The following is a 22,208-nucleotide window of genomic DNA, read 5'->3' as shown; positions in this document are numbered from 1 at the left end:
AAATGCTTGAGAAATTTTGTCTGAAAAGAAATCGACAAAAGATACATATGGCACATTGGAAGACTCTAATCCCCAGAAATGACTTGTAAAATAAAAATACCTTAGTGTTTCTTTGTACTTTTTGAATTAATGAAATCTGTTTAGCAAAGTAAAATGCACATCATCGTAAAAAAAAGTCACCATGATATAAAACTGTGCAAAAATATTTCAGGTTTTACGTAAAAAAAAAAAAAAGAGGGAGTGTTTTCCAAATGTATGGGGTATAGCTCAGTGGTAGAGCATTTGACTGCAGATCAAGAGGTCCTTGGTTCAACTCCGAGTGCCCCCTCCAGATACTTTTTCAACAGATTAAACATGCTTTTTTACCTATATGTTCATGGAAATTTTAGAACCATATGAAGTTGAATTCATTTTTATGTACTTTCTTAATGTGAATACTATTTCAGAAATGTAGCAAAAAGTTCATGTTGATGTGCCTTCTTAATATGAAAACAATTTAAAAATGTTGGAAAATGCTTGAGAAATTTTGTCTGAAAAGAAATCGACAAAAGATACATATGGCACATTGGAAGACTCTAATCCCCAGAAATGAGTTGTAAAATAAAAATACCTTAGTGTTTCTTTGTACTTTTTGAATTAATGAAATCTGTTTAGCAAAGTAAAATGCACATTATCATAAAAAAAGTCACCACGATATAAACTGCGCAAAAATATTTCAGTTTTTACGTAAAAAAAAAAAAGAGGGTGTGTTTTCCAAATGTAGGGGGTATAGCTCAGTGGTAGAGCATTTGACTGCAGATCAAGAGGTCCTTGGTTCAACTCCAAGTGCCCCCTCCAGATACTTTTTCAACAGATTAAACATGCTTTTTTACCTATATGTTCATGGAAATTTTAGAACCATATGAAGTTGAATTCATGTTTATGTACTTTCTTAATGTGAATACTATTTCAGAAATGTAGCAAAAAGTTCATGTTGATGTGCCTTCTTAATATGAAAACAATTTAAAAATGTTGGAAAATGCTTGAGAAATTTTGTCTGAAAAGAAATCGACAAAAGATACATATGGCACATTGGAAGACTCTAATCCCCAGAAATAAGTTGTAAAATAAAAGTACCTTAGTGTTTCTTTGTACTTTTTGAATTAATGAAATCTGTTTAGCAAAGTAAAATGCACATTATCATAAAAAAAGTCACCATGATATAAACTGCGCAAAAATATTTCAGTTTTTACGTAAAAAAAAAAAAAAAAAGAGTGTGTGTTTTCCAAATGTAGGGGGTATATCTCAGTGGTAGAGCATTTGACTGCAGATCAAGAGGTCCTTGGTTCAACTCCGAGTGCCCCCTCCAGATACTTTTTCAACAGATTAAACATGCTTTTTTACCTATATGTTCATGGAAATTTTAGAACCATATGAAGTTGAATTCATTTTTATGTACTCTCTTAATGTGAATACTATTTCAGAAATGTAGCAAAAAGTTCATGTTGATGTGCCTTCTTAATATGAAAACAATTAAAAAATGTTGGAAAATGCTTGAGAAATTTTGTCTGAAAAGAAATCGACAAAAGATACATATGGCACATTGGAAGACTCTAATCCCCAGAAATGACTTGTAAAATAAAAATACCTTAGTGTTTCTTTGTACTTTTTGAATTAATGAAATCTGTTTAGCAAAGTAAAATGCACATCATCGTAAAAAAAAGTCACCATGATATAAAACTGTGCAAAAATATTTCAGGTTTTACGTAAAAAAAAAAAAAAGAGGGAGTGTTTTCCAAATGTAGGGGGTATAGCTCAGTGGTAGAGCATTTGACTGCAGATCAAGAGGTCCTTGGTTCAACTCCGAGTGCCCCCTCCAGATACTTTTTCAACAGATTAAACATGCTTTTTTACCTATATGTTCATGGAAATTTTAGAACCATATGAAGTTGAATTCATTTTTATGTACTTTCTTAATGTGAATACTATTTCAGAAATGTAGCAAAAAGTTCATGTTGATGTGCCTTCTTAATATGAAAACAATTTAAAAATGTTGGAAAATGCTTGAGAAATTTTGTCTGAAAAGAAATCGACAAAAGATACATATGGCACATTGGAAGACTCTAATCCCCAGAAATGAGTTGTAAAATAAAAATACCTTAGTGTTTCATTGCACTTTTTGAGTTAATGAAATCCGTTTGACAAAGTAAAATGCACATTATCATAAAAAAATTCACCACGATATAAACTGTGCAAAAATATTTCAGTTTTTACGTAAAAAAAAAAAAAAAAAAGAGGGTGTGTTTTCCAAATGTAGGGGGTATAGCTCAGTGGTAGAGCATTTGACTGCAGATCAAGAGGTCCTTGGTTCAACTCCGAGTGCCCCCTCCAGATAATTTTTCAACAGATTAAACATGCTTTTTTACCTATATGTTCATGGAAATTTTAGAACTATATGAAGTTGAATTCATGTTTATGTACTTTCTTAATGTAAATACTATTTCAGAAATGTAGCAAAAAGTTCATGTTGATGTGCCTTCTTAACATGAAAACAATTTAAAAATGTTGGAAAATGCTTGAGAAATTTTGTCTGAAAAGAAATCGACAAAAGATACATATGGCACATTGGAAGACTCTAATCCCCAGAAATGACTTGTAAAATAAATATACCTTAGTGTTTCTTTGTACTTTTTGAGTTAATGAAATCTGTTTAGCAAAGTAAAATGCACATTATCATAAAAAAAGTCACCACGATATAAACTGCGCAAAAATATTTCAGTTTTTACGTAAAAAAAAAAAGAGGGTGTGTTTTCCAAATGTAGGGGGTATAGCTCAGTGGTAGAGCATTTGAGTGCAGATCAAGAGGTCCTTGGTTCAACTCCGAGTGCCCCCTCCAGATACTTTTTCAACAGATTAAACATGCTTTTTTACCTATATGTTCATGGAAATTTTAGAACCATATGAAGTTGAATTCATGTTTATGTACTTTCTTAATGTGAATACTATTTCAGAAATGTAGCAAAAAGTTCATGTTGATGTGCCTTCTTAATATGAAAACAATTTAAAAATGTTGGAAAATGCTTGAGAAATTTTGTCTGAAAAGAAATCGACAAAAGATACATATGGCACATTGGAAGACTCTAATCCCCAGAAATAAGTTGTAAAATAAAAGTACCTTAGTGTTTCTTTGTACTTTTTGAATTAATGAAATCTGTTTAGCAAAGTAAAATGCACATTATCATAAAAAAAGTCACCATGATATAAACTGCGCAAAAATATTTCAGTTTTTACGTAAAAAAAAAAAAAAAAAAGAGTGTGTGTTTTCCAAATGTAGGGGGTATATCTCAGTGGTAGAGCATTTGACTGCAGATCAAGAGGTCCTTGGTTCAACTCCGAGTGCCCCCTCCAGATACTTTTTCAACAGATTAAACATGCTTTTTTACCTATATGTTCATGGAAATTTTAGAACCATATGAAGTTGAATTCATTTTTATGTACTCTCTTAATGTGAATACTATTTCAGAAATGTAGCAAAAAGTTCATGTTGATGTGCCTTCTTAATATGAAAACAATTAAAAAATGTTGGAAAATGCTTGAGAAATTTTGTCTGAAAAGAAATCGACAAAAGATACATATGGCACATTGGAAGACTCTAATCCCTAGAAATGAGTTGTAAAATAAAAATACCTTAGTGTTTCTTTGTACTTTTTGAGTTAATGAAATCTGTTTAGCAAAGTAAAATGCACATTATCATAAAAAAAGTCACCACGATATAAACTGTGCAAAAATATTTCAGTTTTTACGTAAAAAAAAAAAAAAAAGAGGGTGCGTTTTCCAAATGTTGGGGGTATAGCTCAGTGGTAGAGCATTTGACTGCAGATCAAGAGGTCCTTGGTTCAACTCCGAGTGCCCCCTCCAGATACTTTTTCAACAGATTAAACATGCTTTTTTACCTATATGTTCATGGAAATTTTAGAACCATATGAAGTTGAATTCATGTTTATGTACTTTCTTAATGTGAATACTATTTCAGAAATGTAGCAAAAAGTTCATGTTGATGTGCCTTCTTAATATGAAAACAATTTAAAAATGTTGGAAAATGCTTGAGAAATTTTGTCTGAAAAGAAATCGACAAAAGATACATATGGCACATTGGAAGACTCTAATCCCCAGAAATAAGTTGTAAAATAAAAGTACCTTAGTGTTTCTTTGTACTTTTTGAATTAATGAAATCTGTTTAGCAAAGTAAAATGCACATTATCATAAAAAAAGTCACCATGATATAAACTGCGCAAAAATATTTCAGTTTTTAGGTAAAAAAAAAAAAAAAGAGTGTGTGTTTTCCAAATGTAGGGGGTATATCTCAGTGGTAGAGCATTTGACTGCAGATCAAGAGGTCCTTGGTTCAACTCCGAGTGCCCCCTCCAGATACTTTTTCAACAGATTAAACATGCTTTTTTACCTATATGTTCATGGAAATTTTAGAACCATATGAAGTTGAATTCATTTTTATGTACTCTCTTAATGTGAATACTATTTCAGAAATGTAGCAAAAAGTTCATGTTGATGTGCCTTCTTAATATGAAAACAATTAAAAAATGTTGGAAAATGCTTGAGAAATTTTGTCTGAAAAGAAATCGACAAAAGATACATATGGCACATTGGAAGACTCTAATCCCCAGAAATGAGTTGTAAAATAAAAATACCTTAGTGTTTCTTTGCACTTTTTGAGGTAATGAAATTGGTTTAGCAAAGTAAAATGCACATTATCATAATAAAAAGTCACCGCGATATAAAACTGTGCAAAAATATTTCAGGTTTTATGTAAAAAAAAAAAAAAAAAAAAGCAGGATGTGCTTTCCAAATGTAGGGGGTATAGCTCAGTGGTTGAGCATTTGACTGCAGATCAAGAGGTCCTTGGTTCAACTCCAAGTGCCCCCTCCAGATACTTTTTCAACAGATTAAACATGCTTTTTTACCTATATGTTCATGGAACTTTTATAACCATATGAAGTTGAATTCATTTTTATGTACTCTCTTAATGTGAATACTATTTCAGAAATGTAGCAAAAAGTTCATGTTGATGTGCCTTGTTAATATGAAAACAATTAAAAAATGTTGGAAAATGCTTGAGAAATTTTGTCTGAAAAGAAATCGACAAAAGATACATATGGCACATTGGAAGACTCTAATCCCCAGAAATGAGTTGTAAAATAAAAGTACCTTAGTGTTTCTTTGTACTTTTTGAATTAATGAAATCTGTTTAGCAAAGTAAAATGCACATCATCGTAAAAAAAAGTCACCACGATATAAAACTGTGCAAAAATATTTCAGGTTTTATGTAAAAAAAAAAAAAAAAAGGAGGATGTGCTTTCCAAAAGTAGGGGGTATAGCTCGGTGGTTGAGCATCTGACTGCAGATTAAGAGGTCCTTGGTTCAACTCCAAGTGCCCCCTCCAGATACTTTTTCAACAGATTAAACATGCTTTTTTACCTATATGTTCATGGAAATTTTAGAACCATATGAAGTTGAATTCATTTTTATGTACTTTCTTAATGTGAATACTATTTCAGAAATGTAGCAAAAAGTTCATGTTGATGTGCCATCTTAATATGAAAACAATTTAAAAATGTTGGAAAATGCTTGAGAAATTTTGTCTGAAAAGAAATCGACAAAAGATACATTTGGCACATTGGAAGACTCTAATCCCCAGAAATGAGTTGTAAAATAAAAATACCTTAGTGTTTCTTTGCACTTTTTGAGTTAATGAAATCCGTTTAGCAAAGTAAAATGCACATTATCATAAAAAAATTCACCACGATTTAAACTGTGCAAAAATATTTCAGTTTTTACGTAAAAAAAAAAAAAAAAAGAGGGTGTGTTTTCCAAATGTAGGGGGTATAGCTCAGTGGTTGAGCATTTGACTGCAGATCAAGAGGTCCTTGGTTCAACTCTGAGTGCCCCCTCCAGATACTTTTTCAACAGATTAAACATGCTTTTTTACCTATATGTTCATGGAAATTTTAGAACCATATGAAGTTGAATTCATTTTTATGTACTCTCTTAATGTGAATACTATTTCAGAAATGTAGCAAAAAGTTCATGTTGATGTGCCTTCTTAATATGAAAACAATTTAAAAATGTTGGAAAATGCTTGAGAAATTTTGTCTGAAAAGAAATCGACAAGAGATACATATGGCACATTGGAAGACTCTAATCCCCAGAAATGAGTTGTAAAATAAAAATACCTTAGTGTTTCTTTGTACTTTTTGAGTTAATGAAATCTGTTTAGCAAAGTAAAATGCACATTATCATAAAAAAAGTCACCACGATATAAACTGTGCAAAAATATTTCAGTTTTTACGTTAAAAAAAAAAAAAAAAAAAAAGGGGGTGTGTTTTCCAAATGTAGGGGGTATAGCTCAGTGGTAGAGCATTTGACTGCAGATCAAGAGGTCCTTGGTTCAACTCCGAGTGCCCCCTCCAGATAATTTTTCAACAGATTAAACATGCTTTTTTACCTATATGTTCATGGAAATTTTAGAACTATATGAAGTTGAATTCATGTTTATGTACTTTCTTAATGTAAATACTATTTCAGAAATGTAGCAAAAAGTTCATGTTGATGTGCCTTCTTAATATGAAAACAATTTAAAAATGTTGGAAAATGCTAGAGAAATTTTGTCTGAAAAGAATTCGACAAAAGATACATATGGCACATTGGAAGACTCTAATCCCCAGAAATGACTTGTAAAATAAAAATACCTTAGTGTTTCTTTGTACTTTTTGAATTAATGAAATCTGTTTAGCAAAGTAAAATGCACATTATCATAAAAAAAGTCACCACGATATAAACTGCGCAAAAATATTTCAGTTTTTACGTAAAAAAAAAAAAAAGAGGGTGTGTTTTCCAAATGTAGGGGGTATAGCTCAGTGGTAGAGCATTTGACTGCAGATCAAGAGGTCCTTGGTTCAACTCCGAGTGCCCCCTCCAGATACTTTTTCAACAGATTAAACATGCTTTTTTACCTATATGTTCATGGAAATTTTAGAACCATATGAAGTTGAATTCATTTTTATGTACTCTCTTAATGTGAATACTATTTCAGAAATGTAGCAAAAAGTTCATGTTGATGTGCCTTCTTAATATGAAAACAATTTAAAAATGTTGGAAAATGCTTGAGAAATTTTGTCTGAAAAGAAATCGACAAAAGATACATATGGCACATTGGAAGACTCTAATCCCCAGAAATGAGTTGTAAAATAAAAATACCTTAGTGTTTCTTTGTACTTTTTGAGTTAATGAAATCTGTTTAGCAAAGTAAAATGCACATTATCATAAAAAAAGTCACCACGATATAAACTGTGCAAAAATATTTCAGTTTTTACGTTAAAAAAAAAAAAAAAAAAAAAAGAGGGTGTGTTTTCCAAATGTAGGGGGTATAGCTCAGTGGTAGAGCATTTGACTGCAGATCAAGAGGTCCTTGGTTCAACTCCGAGTGCCCCCTCCAGATAATTTTTCAACAGATTAAACATGCTTTTTTACCTATATGTTCATGGAAATTTTAGAACTATATGAAGTTGAATTCATGTTTATGTACTTTCTTAATGTAAATACTATTTCAGAAATGTAGCAAAAAGTTCATGTTGATGTGCCTTCTTAATATGAAAACAATTTAAAAATGTTGGAAAATGCTTGAGAAATTTTGTCTGAAAAGAAATCGACAAAAGATACATATGGCACATTGGAAGACTCTAATCCCCAGAAATGACTTGTAAAATAAAAATACCTTAGTGTTTCTTTGTGCTTTTTGTATTAATGAAATCTGTTTAGCAAAGTAAAATGCACATCATCGTAAAAAAAGTCACCACAATATAAAACTGTGCAAAAATATTTCAGGTTTTATGTAAAAAAAAAAAAAAAAAAAGAGGGTGTGTGTTCCAAATGTAGGGGGTATAGCTCAGTGGTAGAGCATTTGACTGCAGATCAAGAGGTCCTTGGTTCAACTCCGAGTGCCCCCTCCAGATACTTTTTCAACAGATTAAACATGCTTTTTTACCTATATGTTCATGGAAATTTTAGAACCATATGAAGTTGAATTCATGTTTATGTACTTTCTTAATGTGAATACTATTTCAGAAATGTAGCAAAAAGTTCATGTTGATGTGCCTTCTTAATATGAAAACAATTTAAAAATGTTGGAAAATGCTTGAGAAATTTTGTCTGAAAAGAAATCGACAAAAGATACATATGGCACATTGGAAGACTCTAATCCCCAGAAATGAGTTGTAAAATATAAGTACCTTAGTGTTTCTTTGTACTTTTTGAATTAATGAAATCTGTTTAGCAAAGTAAAATGCACATTATCATAAAAAAAGTCACCATAATATAAACTGCGCAAAAATATTTCAGTTTTTACGTAAAAAAAAAAAAAAAAGAGGGTGTGTTTTCCAAATGTAGGGGGTATAGCTCAGTGGTGGAGCATTTGACTGCAGGTCAAGAGGTCCTTGGTTCAACTCCGAGTACCCCCTCCAGACACTTTTTCAACAGATTAAACATGCTTTTTTACCTATATGTTCATGGAAATTTTAGAACCATATGAAGTTGAATTCATGTTTATGTACTTTCTTAATGTGAATACTATTTCAGAAATGTAGCAAAAAGTTCATGTTGATGTACCTTCTTAATATGAAAACAATTTAAAAATGTTGGAAAATGCTTGAGAAATTTTGTCTGAAAAGAAATCGACAAAAGATACATATGGCACATTGGAAGACTCTAATCCCCAGAAATGAGTTGTAAAATAAAAATACCTTAGTGTTTCTTTGTACTTTTTGAATTAATGAAATCTGTTTAGCAAAGTAAAATGCACATTATCATTAAAAAAAGTCACCACGATATAAACTGCGCAAAAATATTTCAGTTTTTACGTAAAAAAAAAAAAAGAGGGTGTGTTTTCCAAATGTAGGGGGTATAGCTCAGTGGTAGAGCATTTGACTGCAGATCAAGAGGTCCTTGGTTCAACTCCGAGTGCCCCCTCCAGATACTTTTTCAACAGATTAAACATGCTTTTTTACCTATATGTTCATGGAAATTTTAGAACCATATGAAGTTGAATTCATGTTTATGTACTTTCTTAATGTGAATACTATTTCAGAAATGTAGCAAAAAGTTCATGTTGATGTGCCTTCTTAATATGAAAACAATTTAAAAATGTTGGAAAATGCTTGAGAAATTTTGTCTGAAAAGAAATCGACAAAAGATACATATGGCACATTGGAAGACTCTAATCCCCAGAAATGAGTTGTAAAATAAAAATACCTTAGTGTTTCTTTGTACTTTTTGAATTAATGAAATCTGTTTAGCAAAGTAAAATGCACATTATCATAAAAAAAGTCACCACGATATAAAGTGCGCAAAAATATTTCAGTTTTTACGTAAAAAAAAAAAAAAAGAGGGTGTGTTTTCTGAATGTAGGGGGTATATCTCAGTGGTAGAGCATTTGACTGCAGATCAAGAGGTACTTGGTTCAACTCCGAGTGCCCCCTCCAGATACTTTTTCAACAGATTAAACATGCTTTTTTACCTATATGTTCATGGAAATTTTAGAACCATATGAAGTTGAATTCATGTTTATGTACTTTCTTAATGTGAATACTATTTCAGAAATGTAGCAAAAAGTTCATGTTGATGTGCCTTCTTAATATGAAAACAATTTAAAAATGTTGGAAAAAGCTTGAGAAATTTTGTCTGAAAAGAAATCGACAAAAGATACATATGGCACATTGGAAGACTCTAATCCCCAGAAATGACTTGTAAAATAAAAATACCTTAGTGTTTCTTTGTACTTTTTGAATTAATGAAATCTTTTTAGCAAAGTAAAATGCACATCATCGCAAAAAAAAGTCACCACGATATAAAACTGTGCAAAAATATTTCAGGTTTTATGTAAAAAAAAAAAAAAAAAAGAGGGTGTGCTTTCCAAATGTAGGGGGTATAGCTCAGTGGTAGAGCATTTGACTGCAGATCAAGAGGTCCTTGGTTCAACTCCGAGTGACCCCTCCAGATACTTTTTCAACAGATTAAACATGCTTTTTTACCTATATGTTCATGGAAATTTTAGAACCATATGAAGTTGAATTCATGTTTATGTACTTTCTTAATGTGAATACTATTTCAGAAATGTAGCAAAAAGTTCATGTTGATGTGCCTTCTTAATATGAAAACAATTTAAAAATGTTGGAAAATGCTTGAGAAATTTTGTCTGAAAAGAAATCGACAAAAGATACATATGGCACATTGGAAGACTCTAATCCCCAGAAATGACTTGTAAAATAAAAATACCTTAGTGTTTCTTTGTACTTTTTGAATTAATGAAATCTGTTTAGCAAAGTAAAATGCACATCATCGTAAAAAAAAGTCACCACGATATAAAACTGTGCAAAAATATTTCAGGTTTTATGTAAAAAAAAAAAGAGGGTGTGCTTTCCAAATGTAGGGGGTATATCTCAGTGGCAGAGCATTTGACTGCAGATCGAGAGGTCCTTGGTTCAACTCTGAGTGCCCCGTCCAGAAACTCTTTCAACAGATTAAACATGCTTTTTTACCTATATGTTCATGGAAATTTTAGAACCATATGAAGTTGAATTCATGTTTATGTACTTTCTTAATGTGAATACTATTTCAGAAATGTAGCAAAACGTTCATGTTGATGTGCCTTCTTAATATGAAAACAATTTAAAAATGTTGGAAAATGCTTGAGAAATTTTGTCTGAAAAGAAATTGAGAAAAGATACATATGGCACATTGGAAGACTCTAATCCCCAGAAATGAGTTGTAAAATATAAGTACCTTAGTGTTTCTTTGTACTTTTTGAATTAATGAAATCTGTTTAGCAAAGTAAAATGCACATTATCATAAAAAAAAGTCACCATGATATAAACTGCGCAAAAATATTTCAGTTTTTACGTAAAAAAAAAAAAAAAGAGGGTGTATTTTCCAAATGTAGGGGGTATCGCTCAGTGGTAGAGCATTTGACTGCAGATCAAGAGGTCCTTGGTTCAACTCCGTGTGCCCCTTCCAGATACTTTTTCAACAGATTAAACATGCTTTTTACCTATATGTTCATGGAAATTTTAGAACCATATGAAGTTGAATTCATGTTTATGTACTTTCTTAATGTGAATACTATTTCAGAAATGTAGCAAAAAGTTCATGTTGATGTGCCTTCTTAATATGAAAACAATTTAAAAATGTTGGAAAATGCTTGAGAAATTTTGTCTGAAAAGAAATCGACAAAAGATACATATGGCACATTGGAAGACTCTAATCCCCAGAAATGACTTGTAAAATAAAAATACCTTAGTGTTTCTTTGTACTTTTTGAATTAATGAAATCTGTTTAGCAAAGTAAAATGCACATCATCGTAAAAAAAAAAAAAGTCACAAAGATATAAAACTGTGCAAAAATATTTCAGGTTTTATGTAAAAAAAAAAAAGAGGGTGTGCGTTCCAAATGTAGGGGGTATAGCTCAGTGGTAGAGAATTTGAATGCAGATCAAGAGGTCCTTGGTTCAACTCCGAGTGCCCCCTCCAGATACTTTTTCAACAGATTAAACATGCTTTTTTACCTATATGTTCATGGAAATTTTAGAACCATATGAAGTTGAATTCATGTTTATGTACTTTCTTAATGTGAATACTATTTCAGAAATGTAGCAAAAAGTTCATGTTGATGTGCCTTCTTAATATGAAAACAATTTAAAAATGTTGGAAAATGCTTGAGAAATTTTGTCTGAAAAGAAATCGACAAAAGATACATATGGCACATTGGAAGACTCTAATCCCCAGAAATGACTTGTAAAATAAAAATACCTTAGTGTTTCTTTGTACTTTTTGAATTAATGAAATCTGTTTAGCAAAGTAAAATGCACATTATCATAAAAAAAGTCACCACGATATAAACTGCGCAAAAATATTTCAGTTTTTACGTAAAAAAAAAAAAGAGGGTGTATTTTCCAATTGTAGGGGGTATAGCTCAGTGCTAGAGCATTTGACTGCAGATCAAGAGGTCCTTGGTTCAACTCCGAGTGCCCCCTCCAGATTCTTTTTCAACAGATTAAACATGCTTTTTACCTATATGTTCATGGAAATTTTAGAACCATATGAAGTTGAATTCATGTTTATGTACTTTCTTAATGTGAATACTATTTCAGAAATGTAGCAAAAAGTTCATGTTGATGTGCCTTCTTAATATGAAAACAATTTAAAAATGTTGGAAAATGCTTGAGAAATTTTGTCTGAAAAGAAATCGACAAAAGATACTTATGGCTCATTGGAAGACTCTAATCCCCAGAAATGAGTTGTAACATAAAAATACCTTAGTGTTTCTTTGTACCTTTTGAATTAATGAAATCTGTTTAGCAAAGTAAAATGCACATTATCATAAAAAAAGTCACCACGATATAAACTGCGCAAAAATATTTCAGTTTTTACGTAAAAAAAAAAAAAAAGAGGGTGTGTTTTCCAAATGTAGGGGGTATAGCTCAGTGGTAGAGCATTTGACTGCAAATCAAGAGGTCCTTGGTTCAACTCTGAGTGCCCCCTCCAGATACTTTTTCAACAGATTAAACATGCTTTTTTACCTATATGTTCATGGAAATTTTAGAACCATATGAAGTTGAATTCATGTTTATGTACTTTCTTAATGTGAATACTATTTCAGAAATGTAGCAAAAAGTTCATGTTGATGTGCCTTCTTAATATGAAAACAATTTAAAAATGTTGGAAAATGCTTGAGAAATTTTGTCTGAAAAGAAATCGACAAAAGATACATATGGCACATTGGAAGACTCTAATCCCCAGAAATGAGTTGTAAAATATAAGTACCTTAGTGTTTCTTTGTACTTTTTGAATTAATGAAATCTGTTTAGCAAAGTAAAATGCACATTATCATAAAAAAAGTCACCACGATATAAACTGCGCAAAAATATTTCAGTTTTTACGTAAAAAAAAAAAAAGAGGGTGTGTTTTCCAAATGTAGGGGGTATAGCTCAGTGGTAGAGCATTTGACTGCAGATCAAGAGGTCCTTGGTTCAACTCCGAGTGCCCCCTCCAGATACTTTTTCAACAGATTAAACATGCTTTTTTACCTATATGTTCATGGAAATTTTAGAACCATATGAAGTTGAATTCATTTTTATGTACTCTCTTAATGTGAATACTATTTCAGAAATGTAGCAAAAAGTTCATGTTGATGTGCCTTCTTAATATGAAAACAATTTAAAAATGTTGGAAAATGCTTGAGAAATTTTGTCTGAAAAGAAATCGACAAAAGATACATATGGCACATTGGAAGACTCTAATCCCCAGAAATGACTTGTAAAATAAAAATACCTTAGTGTTTCTTTGTGCTTTTTGTATTAATGAAATCTGTTTAGCAAAGTAAAATGCACATCATCGTAAAAAAAGTCACCACAATATAAAACTGTGCAAAAATATTTCAGGTTTTATGTAAAAAAAAAAAAAAAAAAAGAGGGTGTGCGTTCCAAATGTAGGGGGTATAGCTCAGTGGTAGAGCATTTGACTGCAGATCAAGAGGTCCTTGGTTCAACTCCGAGTGCCCCCTCCAGATACTTTTTCAACAGATTAAACATGCTTTTTTACCTATATGTTCATGGAAATTTTAGAACCATATGAAGTTGAATTCATGTTTATGTACTTTCTTAATGTGAATACTATTTCAGAAATGTAGCAAAAAGTTCATGTTGATGTGCCTTCTTAATATGAAAACAATTTAAAAATGTTGGAAAATGCTTGAGAAATTTTGTCTGAAAAGAAATCGACAAAAGATACATATGGCACATTGGAAGACTCTAATCCCCAGAAATGAGTTGTAAAATATAAGTACCTTAGTGTTTCTTTGTACTTTTTGAATTAATGAAATCTGTTTAGCAAAGTAAAATGCACATTATCATAAAAAAAGTCACCATAATATAAACTGCGCAAAAATATTTCAGTTTTTACGTAAAAAAAAAAAAAAAAGAGGGTGTGTTTTCCAAATGTAGGGGGTATAGCTCAGTGGTGGAGCATTTGACTGCAGATCAAGAGGTCCTTGGTTCAACTCCGAGTACCCCCTCCAGACACTTTTTCAACAGATTAAACATGCTTTTTTACCTATATGTTCATGGAAATTTTAGAACCATATGAAGTTGAATTCATGTTTATGTACTTTCTTAATGTGAATACTATTTCAGAAATGTAGCAAAAAGTTCATGTTGATGTACCTTCTTAATATGAAAACAATTTAAAAATGTTGGAAAATGCTTGAGAAATTTTGTCTGAAAAGAAATCGACAAAAGATACATATGGCACATTGGAAGACTCTAATCCCCAGAAATGAGTTGTAAAATAAAAATACCTTAGTGTTTCTTTGTACTTTTTGAATTAATGAAATCTGTTTAGCAAAGTAAAATGCACATTATCATTAAAAAAAGTCACCACGATATAAACTGCGCAAAAATATTTCAGTTTTTACGTAAAAAAAAAAAAAGAGGGTGTGTTTTCCAAATGTAGGGGGTATAGCTCAGTGGTAGAGCATTTGACTGCAGATCAAGAGGTCCTTGGTTCAACTCCGAGTGCCCCCTCCAGATACTTTTTCAACAGATTAAACATGCTTTTTTACCTATATGTTCATGGAAATTTTAGAACCATATGAAGTTGAATTCATGTTTATGTACTTTCTTAATGTGAATACTATTTCAGAAATGTAGCAAAAAGTTCATGTTGATGTGCCTTCTTAATATGAAAACAATTTAAAAATGTTGGAAAATGCTTGAGAAATTTTGTCTGAAAAGAAATCGACAAAAGATACATATGGCACATTGGAAGACTCTAATCCCCAGAAATGAGTTGTAAAATAAAAATACCTTAGTGTTTCTTTGTACTTTTTGAATTAATGAAATCTGTTTAGCAAAGTAAAATGCACATTATCATAAAAAAAGTCACCACGATATAAAGTGCGCAAAAATATTTCAGTTTTTACGTAAAAAAAAAAAAAAAGAGGGTGTGTTTTCTGAATGTAGGGGGTATATCTCAGTGGTAGAGCATTTGACTGCAGATCAAGAGGTACTTGGTTCAACTCCGAGTGCCCCCTCCAGATACTTTTTCAACAGATTAAACATGCTTTTTTACCTATATGTTCATGGAAATTTTAGAACCATATGAAGTTGAATTCATGTTTATGTACTTTCTTAATGTGAATACTATTTCAGAAATGTAGCAAAAAGTTCATGTTGATGTGCCTTCTTAATATGAAAACAATTTAAAAATGTTGGAAAAAGCTTGAGAAATTTTGTCTGAAAAGAAATCGACAAAAGATACATATGGCACATTGGAAGACTCTAATCCCCAGAAATGACTTGTAAAATAAAAATACCTTAGTGTTTCTTTGTACTTTTTGAATTAATGAAATCTTTTTAGCAAAGTAAAATGCACATCATCGCAAAAAAAAGTCACCACGATATAAAACTGTGCAAAAATATTTCAGGTTTTATGTAAAAAAAAAAAAAAAAAAGAGGGTGTGCTTTCCAAATGTAGGGGGTATAGCTCAGTGGTAGAGCATTTGACTGCAGATCAAGAGGTCCTTGGTTCAACTCCGAGTGACCCCTCCAGATACTTTTTCAACAGATTAAACATGCTTTTTTACCTATATGTTCATGGAAATTTTAGAACCATATGAAGTTGAATTCATGTTTATGTACTTTCTTAATGTGAATACTATTTCAGAAATGTAGCAAAAAGTTCATGTTGATGTGCCTTCTTAATATGAAAACAATTTAAAAATGTTGGAAAATGCTTGAGAAATTTTGTCTGAAAAGAAATCGACAAAAGATACATATGGCACATTGGAAGACTCTAATCCCCAGAAATGACTTGTAAAATAAAAATACCTTAGTGTTTCTTTGTACTTTTTGAATTAATGAAATCTGTTTAGCAAAGTAAAATGCACATCATCGTAAAAAAAAGTCACCACGATATAAAACTGTGCAAAAATATTTCAGGTTTTATGTAAAAAAAAAAAGAGGGTGTGCTTTCCAAATGTAGGGGGTATATCTCAGTGGCAGAGCATTTGACTGCAGATCGAGAGGTCCTTGGTTCAACTCTGAGTGCCCCGTCCAGAAACTCTTTCAACAGATTAAACATGCTTTTTTACCTATATGTTCATGGAAATTTTAGAACCATATGAAGTTGAATTCATGTTTATGTACTTTCTTAATGTGAATACTATTTCAGAAATGTAGCAAAACGTTCATGTTGATGTGCCTTCTTAATATGAAAACAATTTAAAAATGTTGGAAAATGCTTGAGAAATTTTGTCTGAAAAGAAATCGAGAAAAGATACATATGGCACATTGGAAGACTCTAATCCCCAGAAATGAGTTGTAAAATATAAGTACCTTAGTGTTTCTTTGTACTTTTTGAATTAATGAAATCTGTTTAGCAAAGTAAAATGCACATTATCATAAAAAAAAGTCACCATGATATAAACTGCGCAAAAATATTTCAGTTTTTACATAAAAAAAAAAAAAAAGAGGGTGTATTTTCCAAATGTAGGGGGTATCGCTCAGTGGTAGAGCATTTGACTGCAGATCAAGAGGTCCTTGGTTCAACTCCGTGTGCCCCTTCCAGATACTTTTTCAACAGATTAAACATGCTTTTTACCTATATGTTCATGGAAATTTTAGAACCATATGAAGTTGAATTCATGTTTATGTACTTTCTTAATGTGAATACTATTTCAGAAATGTAGCAAAAAGTTCATGTTGATGTGCCTTCTTAATATGAAAACAATTTAAAAATGTTGGAAAATGCTTGAGAAATTTTGTCTGAAAAGAAATCGACAAAAGATACATATGGCACATTGGAAGACTCTAATCCCCAGAAATGACTTGTAAAATAAAAATACCTTAGTGTTTCTTTGTACTTTTTGAATTAATGAAATCTGTTTAGCAAAGTAAAATGCACATCATCGTAAAAAAAAAAAAAGTCACAAAGATATAAAACTGTGCAAAAATATTTCAGGTTTTATGTAAAAAAAAAAAAGAGGGTGTGCGTTCCAAATGTAGGGGGTATAGCTCAGTGGTAGAGAATTTGAATGCAGATCAAGAGGTCCTTGGTTCAACTCCGAGTGCCCCCTCCAGATACTTTTTCAACAGATTAAACATGCTTTTTTACCTATATGTTCATGGAAATTTTAGAACCATATGAAGTTGAATTCATGTTTATGTACTTTCTTAATGTGAATACTATTTCAGAAATGTAGCAAAAAGTTCATGTTGATGTGCCTTCTAAATATGAAAACAATTTAAAAATGTTGGAAAATGCTTGAGAAATTTTGTCTGAAAAGAAATCGACAAAAGATACATATGGCACATTGGAAGACTCTAATCCCCAGAAATGACTTGTAAAATAAAAATACCTTAGTGTTTCTTTGTACTTTTTGAATTAATGAAATCTGTTTAGCAAAGTAAAATGCACATTATCATAAAAAAAGTCACCACGATATAAACTGCGCAAAAATATTTCAGTTTTTACGTAAAAAAAAAAAAGAGGGTGTATTTTCCAATTGTAGGGGGTATAGCTCAGTGCTAGAGCATTTGACTGCAGATCAAGAGGTCCTTGGTTCAACTCCGAGTGCCCCCTCCAGATTCTTTTTCAACAGATTAAACATGCTTTTTACCTATATGTTCATGGAAATTTTAGAACCATATGAAGTTGAATTCATGTTTATGTACTTTCTTAATGTGAATACTATTTCAGAAATGTAGCAAAAAGTTCATGTTGATGTGCCTTCTTAATATGAAAACAATTTAAAAATGTTGGAAAATGCTTGAGAAATTTTGTCTGAAAAGAAATCGACAAAAGATACTTATGGCTCATTGGAAGACTCTAATCCCCAGAAATGAGTTGTAACATAAAAATACCTTAGTGTTTCTTTGTACCTTTTGAATTAATGAAATCTGTTTAGCAAAGTAAAATGCACATTATCATAAAAAAAGTCACCACGATATAAACTGCGCAAAAATATTTCAGTTTTTACGTAAAAAAAAAAAAAAAGAGGGTGTGTTTTCCAAATGTAGGGGGTATAGCTCAGTGGTAGAGCATTTGACTGCAAATCAAGAGGTCCTTGGTTCAACTCTGAGTGCCCCCTCCAGATACTTTTTCAACAGATTAAACATGCTTTTTTACCTATATGTTCATGGAAATTTTAGAACCATATGAAGTTGAATTCATGTTTATGTACTTTCTTAATGTGAATACTATTTCAGAAATGTAGCAAAAAGTTCATGTTGATGTGCCTTCTTAATATGAAAACAATTTAAAAATGTTGGAAAATGCTTGAGAAATTTTGTCTGAAAAGAAATCGACAAAAGATACATATGGCACATTGGAAGACTCTAATCCCCAGAAATGACTTGTAAAATAAAAATACCTTAGTGTTTCTTTGTGCTTTTTGTATTAATGAAATCTGTTTAGCAAAGTAAAATGCACATCATCGTAAAAAAAGTCACCACAATATAAAACTGTGCAAAAATATTTCAGGTTTTATGTAAAAAAAAAAAAAAAAAAAGAGGGTGTGCGTTCCAAATGTAGGGGGTATAGCTCAGTGGTAGAGCATTTGACTGCAGATCAAGAGGTCCTTGGTTCAACTCCGAGTGCCCCCTCCAGATACTTTTTCAACAGATTAAACATGCTTTTTTACCTATATGTTCATGGAAATTTTAGAACCATATGAAGTTGAATTCATGTTTATGTACTTTCTTAATGTGAATACTATTTCAGAAATGTAGCAAAAAGTTCATGTTGATGTGCCTTCTTAATATGAAAACAATTTAAAAATGTTGGAAAATGCTTGAGAAATTTTGTCTGAAAAGAAATCGACAAAAGATACATATGGCACATTGGAAGACTCTAATCCCCAGAAATGAGTTGTAAAATATAAGTACCTTAGTGTTTCTTTGTACTTTTTGAATTAATGAAATCTGTTTAGCAAAGTAAAATGCACATTATCATAAAAAAAGTCACCATAATATAAACTGCGCAAAAATATTTCAGTTTTTACGTAAAAAAAAAAAAAAAAGAGGGTGTGTTTTCCAAATGTAGGGGGTATAGCTCAGTGGTGGAGCATTTGACTGCAGATCAAGAGGTCCTTGGTTCAACTCCGAGTACCCCCTCCAGACACTTTTTCAACAGATTAAACATGCTTTTTTACCTATATGTTCATGGAAATTTTAGAACCATATGAAGTTGAATTCATGTTTATGTACTTTCTTAATGTGAATACTATTTCAGAAATGTAGCAAAAAGTTCATGTTGATGTACCTTCTTAATATGAAAACAATTTAAAAATGTTGGAAAATGCTTGAGAAATTTTGTCTGAAAAGAAATCGACAAAAGATACATATGGCACATTGGAAGACTCTAATCCCCAGAAATGAGTTGTAAAATAAAAATACCTTAGTGTTTCTTTGTACTTTTTGAATTAATGAAATCTGTTTAGCAAAGTAAAATGCACATTATCATTAAAAAAAGTCACCACGATATAAACTGCGCAAAAATATTTCAGTTTTTACGTAAAAAAAAAAAAAGAGGGTGTGTTTTCCAAATGTAGGGGGTATAGCTCAGTGGTAGAGCATTTGACTGCAGATCAAGAGGTCCTTGGTTCAACTCCGAGTGCCCCCTCCAGATACTTTTTCAACAGATTAAACATGCTTTTTTACCTATATGTTCATGGAAATTTTAGAACCATATGAAGTTGAATTCATGTTTATGTACTTTCTTAATGTGAATACTATTTCAGAAATGTAGCAAAAAGTTCATGTTGATGTGCCTTCTTAATATGAAAACAATTTAAAAATGTTGGAAAATGCTTGAGAAATTTTGTCTGAAAAGAAATCGACAAAAGATACATATGGCACATTGGAAGACTCTAATCCCCAGAAATGAGTTGTAAAATAAAAATACCTTAGTGTTTCTTTGTACTTTTTGAATTAATGAAATCTGTTTAGCAAAGTAAAATGCACATTATCATAAAAAAAGTCACCACGATATAAAGTGCGCAAAAATATTTCAGTTTTTACGTAAAAAAAAAAAAAAAGAGGGTGTGTTTTCTGAATGTAGGGGGTATATCTCAGTGGTAGAGCATTTGACTGCAGATCAAGAGGTACTTGGTTCAACTCCGAGTGCCCCCTCCAGATACTTTTTCAACAGATTAAACATGCTTTTTTACCTATATGTTCATGGAAATTTTAGAACCATATGAAGTTGAATTCATGTTTATGTACTTTCTTAATGTGAATACTATTTCAGAAATGTAGCAAAAAGTTCATGTTGATGTGCCTTCTTAATATGAAAACAATTTAAAAATGTTGGAAAAAGCTTGAGAAATTTTGTCTGAAAAGAAATCGACAAAAGATACATATGGCACATTGGAAGACTCTAATCCCCAGAAATGACTTGTAAAATAAAAATACCTTAGTGTTTCTTTGTACTTTTTGAATTAATGAAATCTTTTTAGCAAAGTAAAATGCACATCATCGCAAAAAAAAGTCACCACGATATAAAACTGTGCAAAAATATTTCAGGTTTTATGTAAAAAAAAAAAAAAAAAAGAGGGTGTGCTTTCCAAATGTAGGGGGTATAGCTCAGTGGTAGAGCATTTGACTGCAGATCAAGAGGTCCTTGGTTCAACTCCGAGTGACCCCTCCAGATACTTTTTCAACAGATTAAACATGCTTTTTTACCTATATGTTCATGGAAATTTTAGAACCATATGAAGTTGAATTCATGTTTATGTACTTTCTTAATGTGAATACTATTTCAGAAATGTAGCAAAAAGTTCATGTTGATGTGCCTTCTTAATATGAAAACAATTTAAAAATGTTGGAAAATGCTTGAGAAATTTTGTCTGAAAAGAAATCGACAAAAGATACATATGGCACATTGGAAGACTCTAATCCCCAGAAATGACTTGTAAAATAAAAATACCTTAGTGTTTCTTTGTACTTTTTGAATTAATGAAATCTGTTTAGCAAAGTAAAATGCACATCATCGTAAAAAAAAGTCACCACGATATAAAACTGTGCAAAAATATTTCAGGTTTTATGTAAAAAAAAAAAGAGGGTGTGCTTTCCAAATGTAGGGGGTATATCTCAGTGGCAGAGCATTTGACTGCAGATCGAGAGGTCCTTGGTTCAACTCTGAGTGCCCCGTCCAGAAACTCTTTCAACAGATTAAACATGCTTTTTTACCTATATGTTCATGGAAATTTTAGAACCATATGAAGTTGAATTCATGTTTATGTACTTTCTTAATGTGAATACTATTTCAGAAATGTAGCAAAACGTTCATGTTGATGTGCCTTCTTAATATGAAAACAATTTAAAAATGTTGGAAAATGCTTGAGAAATTTTGTCTGAAAAGAAATCGAGAAAAGATACATATGGCACATTGGAAGACTCTAATCCCCAGAAATGAGTTGTAAAATATAAGTACCTTAGTGTTTCTTTGTACTTTTTGAATTAATGAAATCTGTTTAGCAAAGTAAAATGCACATTATCATAAAAAAAAGTCACCATGATATAAACTGCGCAAAAATATTTCAGTTTTTACGTAAAAAAAAAAAAAAAGAGGGTGTATTTTCCAAATGTAGGGGGTATCGCTCAGTGGTAGAGCATTTGACTGCAGATCAAGAGGTCCTTGGTTCAACTCCGTGTGCCCCTTCCAGATACTTTTTCAACAGATTAAACATGCTTTTTACCTATATGTTCATGGAAATTTTAGAACCATATGAAGTTGAATTCATGTTTATGTACTTTCTTAATGTGAATACTATTTCAGAAATGTAGCAAAAAGTTCATGTTGATGTGCCTTCTTAATATGAAAACAATTTAAAAATGTTGGAAAATGCTTGAGAAATTTTGTCTGAAAAGAAATCGACAAAAGATACATATGGCACATTGGAAGACTCTAATCCCCAGAAATGACTTGTAAAATAAAAATACCTTAGTGTTTCTTTGTACTTTTTGAATTAATGAAATCTGTTTAGCAAAGTAAAATGCACATCATCGTAAAAAAAAAAAAAGTCACAAAGATATAAAACTGTGCAAAAATATTTCAGGTTTTATGTAAAAAAAAAAAAGAGGGTGTGCGTTCCAAATGTAGGGGGTA

General features: G+C 31.3%; 14 non-coding genes across 14 annotated transcripts; all 14 read left to right on the top strand.

Annotated features, from left to right (window-relative positions):
• The first annotated feature begins 762 nt into the window (after positions 1–762).
• TRNAC-GCA (transfer RNA cysteine (anticodon GCA)) lies at positions 763–834 on the top strand. Its single transcript has one exon. It is a non-coding gene; the product is annotated as a tRNA-Cys (tRNA).
• A 949-nt stretch (positions 835–1,783) lies between these two features.
• On the top strand, positions 1,784–1,855 carry TRNAC-GCA (transfer RNA cysteine (anticodon GCA)). Its single transcript has one exon. It is a non-coding gene; the product is annotated as a tRNA-Cys (tRNA).
• A 440-nt stretch (positions 1,856–2,295) lies between these two features.
• On the top strand, positions 2,296–2,367 carry TRNAC-GCA (transfer RNA cysteine (anticodon GCA)). The gene has a single exon. It is a non-coding gene; the product is annotated as a tRNA-Cys (tRNA).
• Positions 2,368–3,822: 1,455 nt separating this feature from the next.
• TRNAC-GCA (transfer RNA cysteine (anticodon GCA)) lies at positions 3,823–3,894 on the top strand. Its single transcript has one exon. It is a non-coding gene; the product is annotated as a tRNA-Cys (tRNA).
• A 2,495-nt stretch (positions 3,895–6,389) lies between these two features.
• TRNAC-GCA (transfer RNA cysteine (anticodon GCA)) lies at positions 6,390–6,461 on the top strand. Its single transcript has one exon. It is a non-coding gene; the product is annotated as a tRNA-Cys (tRNA).
• Positions 6,462–6,897: 436 nt separating this feature from the next.
• TRNAC-GCA (transfer RNA cysteine (anticodon GCA)) lies at positions 6,898–6,969 on the top strand. Its single transcript has one exon. It is a non-coding gene; the product is annotated as a tRNA-Cys (tRNA).
• A 445-nt stretch (positions 6,970–7,414) lies between these two features.
• On the top strand, positions 7,415–7,486 carry TRNAC-GCA (transfer RNA cysteine (anticodon GCA)). The gene has a single exon. It is a non-coding gene; the product is annotated as a tRNA-Cys (tRNA).
• A 442-nt stretch (positions 7,487–7,928) lies between these two features.
• TRNAC-GCA (transfer RNA cysteine (anticodon GCA)) lies at positions 7,929–8,000 on the top strand. Its single transcript has one exon. It is a non-coding gene; the product is annotated as a tRNA-Cys (tRNA).
• A 946-nt stretch (positions 8,001–8,946) lies between these two features.
• TRNAC-GCA (transfer RNA cysteine (anticodon GCA)) lies at positions 8,947–9,018 on the top strand. Its single transcript has one exon. It is a non-coding gene; the product is annotated as a tRNA-Cys (tRNA).
• Positions 9,019–13,019: 4,001 nt separating this feature from the next.
• On the top strand, positions 13,020–13,091 carry TRNAC-GCA (transfer RNA cysteine (anticodon GCA)). Its single transcript has one exon. It is a non-coding gene; the product is annotated as a tRNA-Cys (tRNA).
• A 442-nt stretch (positions 13,092–13,533) lies between these two features.
• TRNAC-GCA (transfer RNA cysteine (anticodon GCA)) lies at positions 13,534–13,605 on the top strand. The gene has a single exon. It is a non-coding gene; the product is annotated as a tRNA-Cys (tRNA).
• A 946-nt stretch (positions 13,606–14,551) lies between these two features.
• Positions 14,552–14,623, top strand: TRNAC-GCA (transfer RNA cysteine (anticodon GCA)). Its single transcript has one exon. It is a non-coding gene; the product is annotated as a tRNA-Cys (tRNA).
• A 4,008-nt stretch (positions 14,624–18,631) lies between these two features.
• On the top strand, positions 18,632–18,703 carry TRNAC-GCA (transfer RNA cysteine (anticodon GCA)). The gene has a single exon. It is a non-coding gene; the product is annotated as a tRNA-Cys (tRNA).
• A 946-nt stretch (positions 18,704–19,649) lies between these two features.
• Positions 19,650–19,721, top strand: TRNAC-GCA (transfer RNA cysteine (anticodon GCA)). The gene has a single exon. It is a non-coding gene; the product is annotated as a tRNA-Cys (tRNA).
• Positions 19,722–22,208: the final 2,487 nt, after the last annotated feature.

The sequence above is a fragment of the Ranitomeya variabilis genome, chromosome 1 (genome assembly GCF_051348905.1).
Source record: "Ranitomeya variabilis isolate aRanVar5 chromosome 1, aRanVar5.hap1, whole genome shotgun sequence".
NCBI lineage: Eukaryota > Metazoa > Chordata > Amphibia > Anura > Dendrobatidae > Ranitomeya > Ranitomeya variabilis.
Note: the sequence above shows the minus strand (reverse complement) of the source record. Positions and strands in the feature narration are given on the sequence as shown.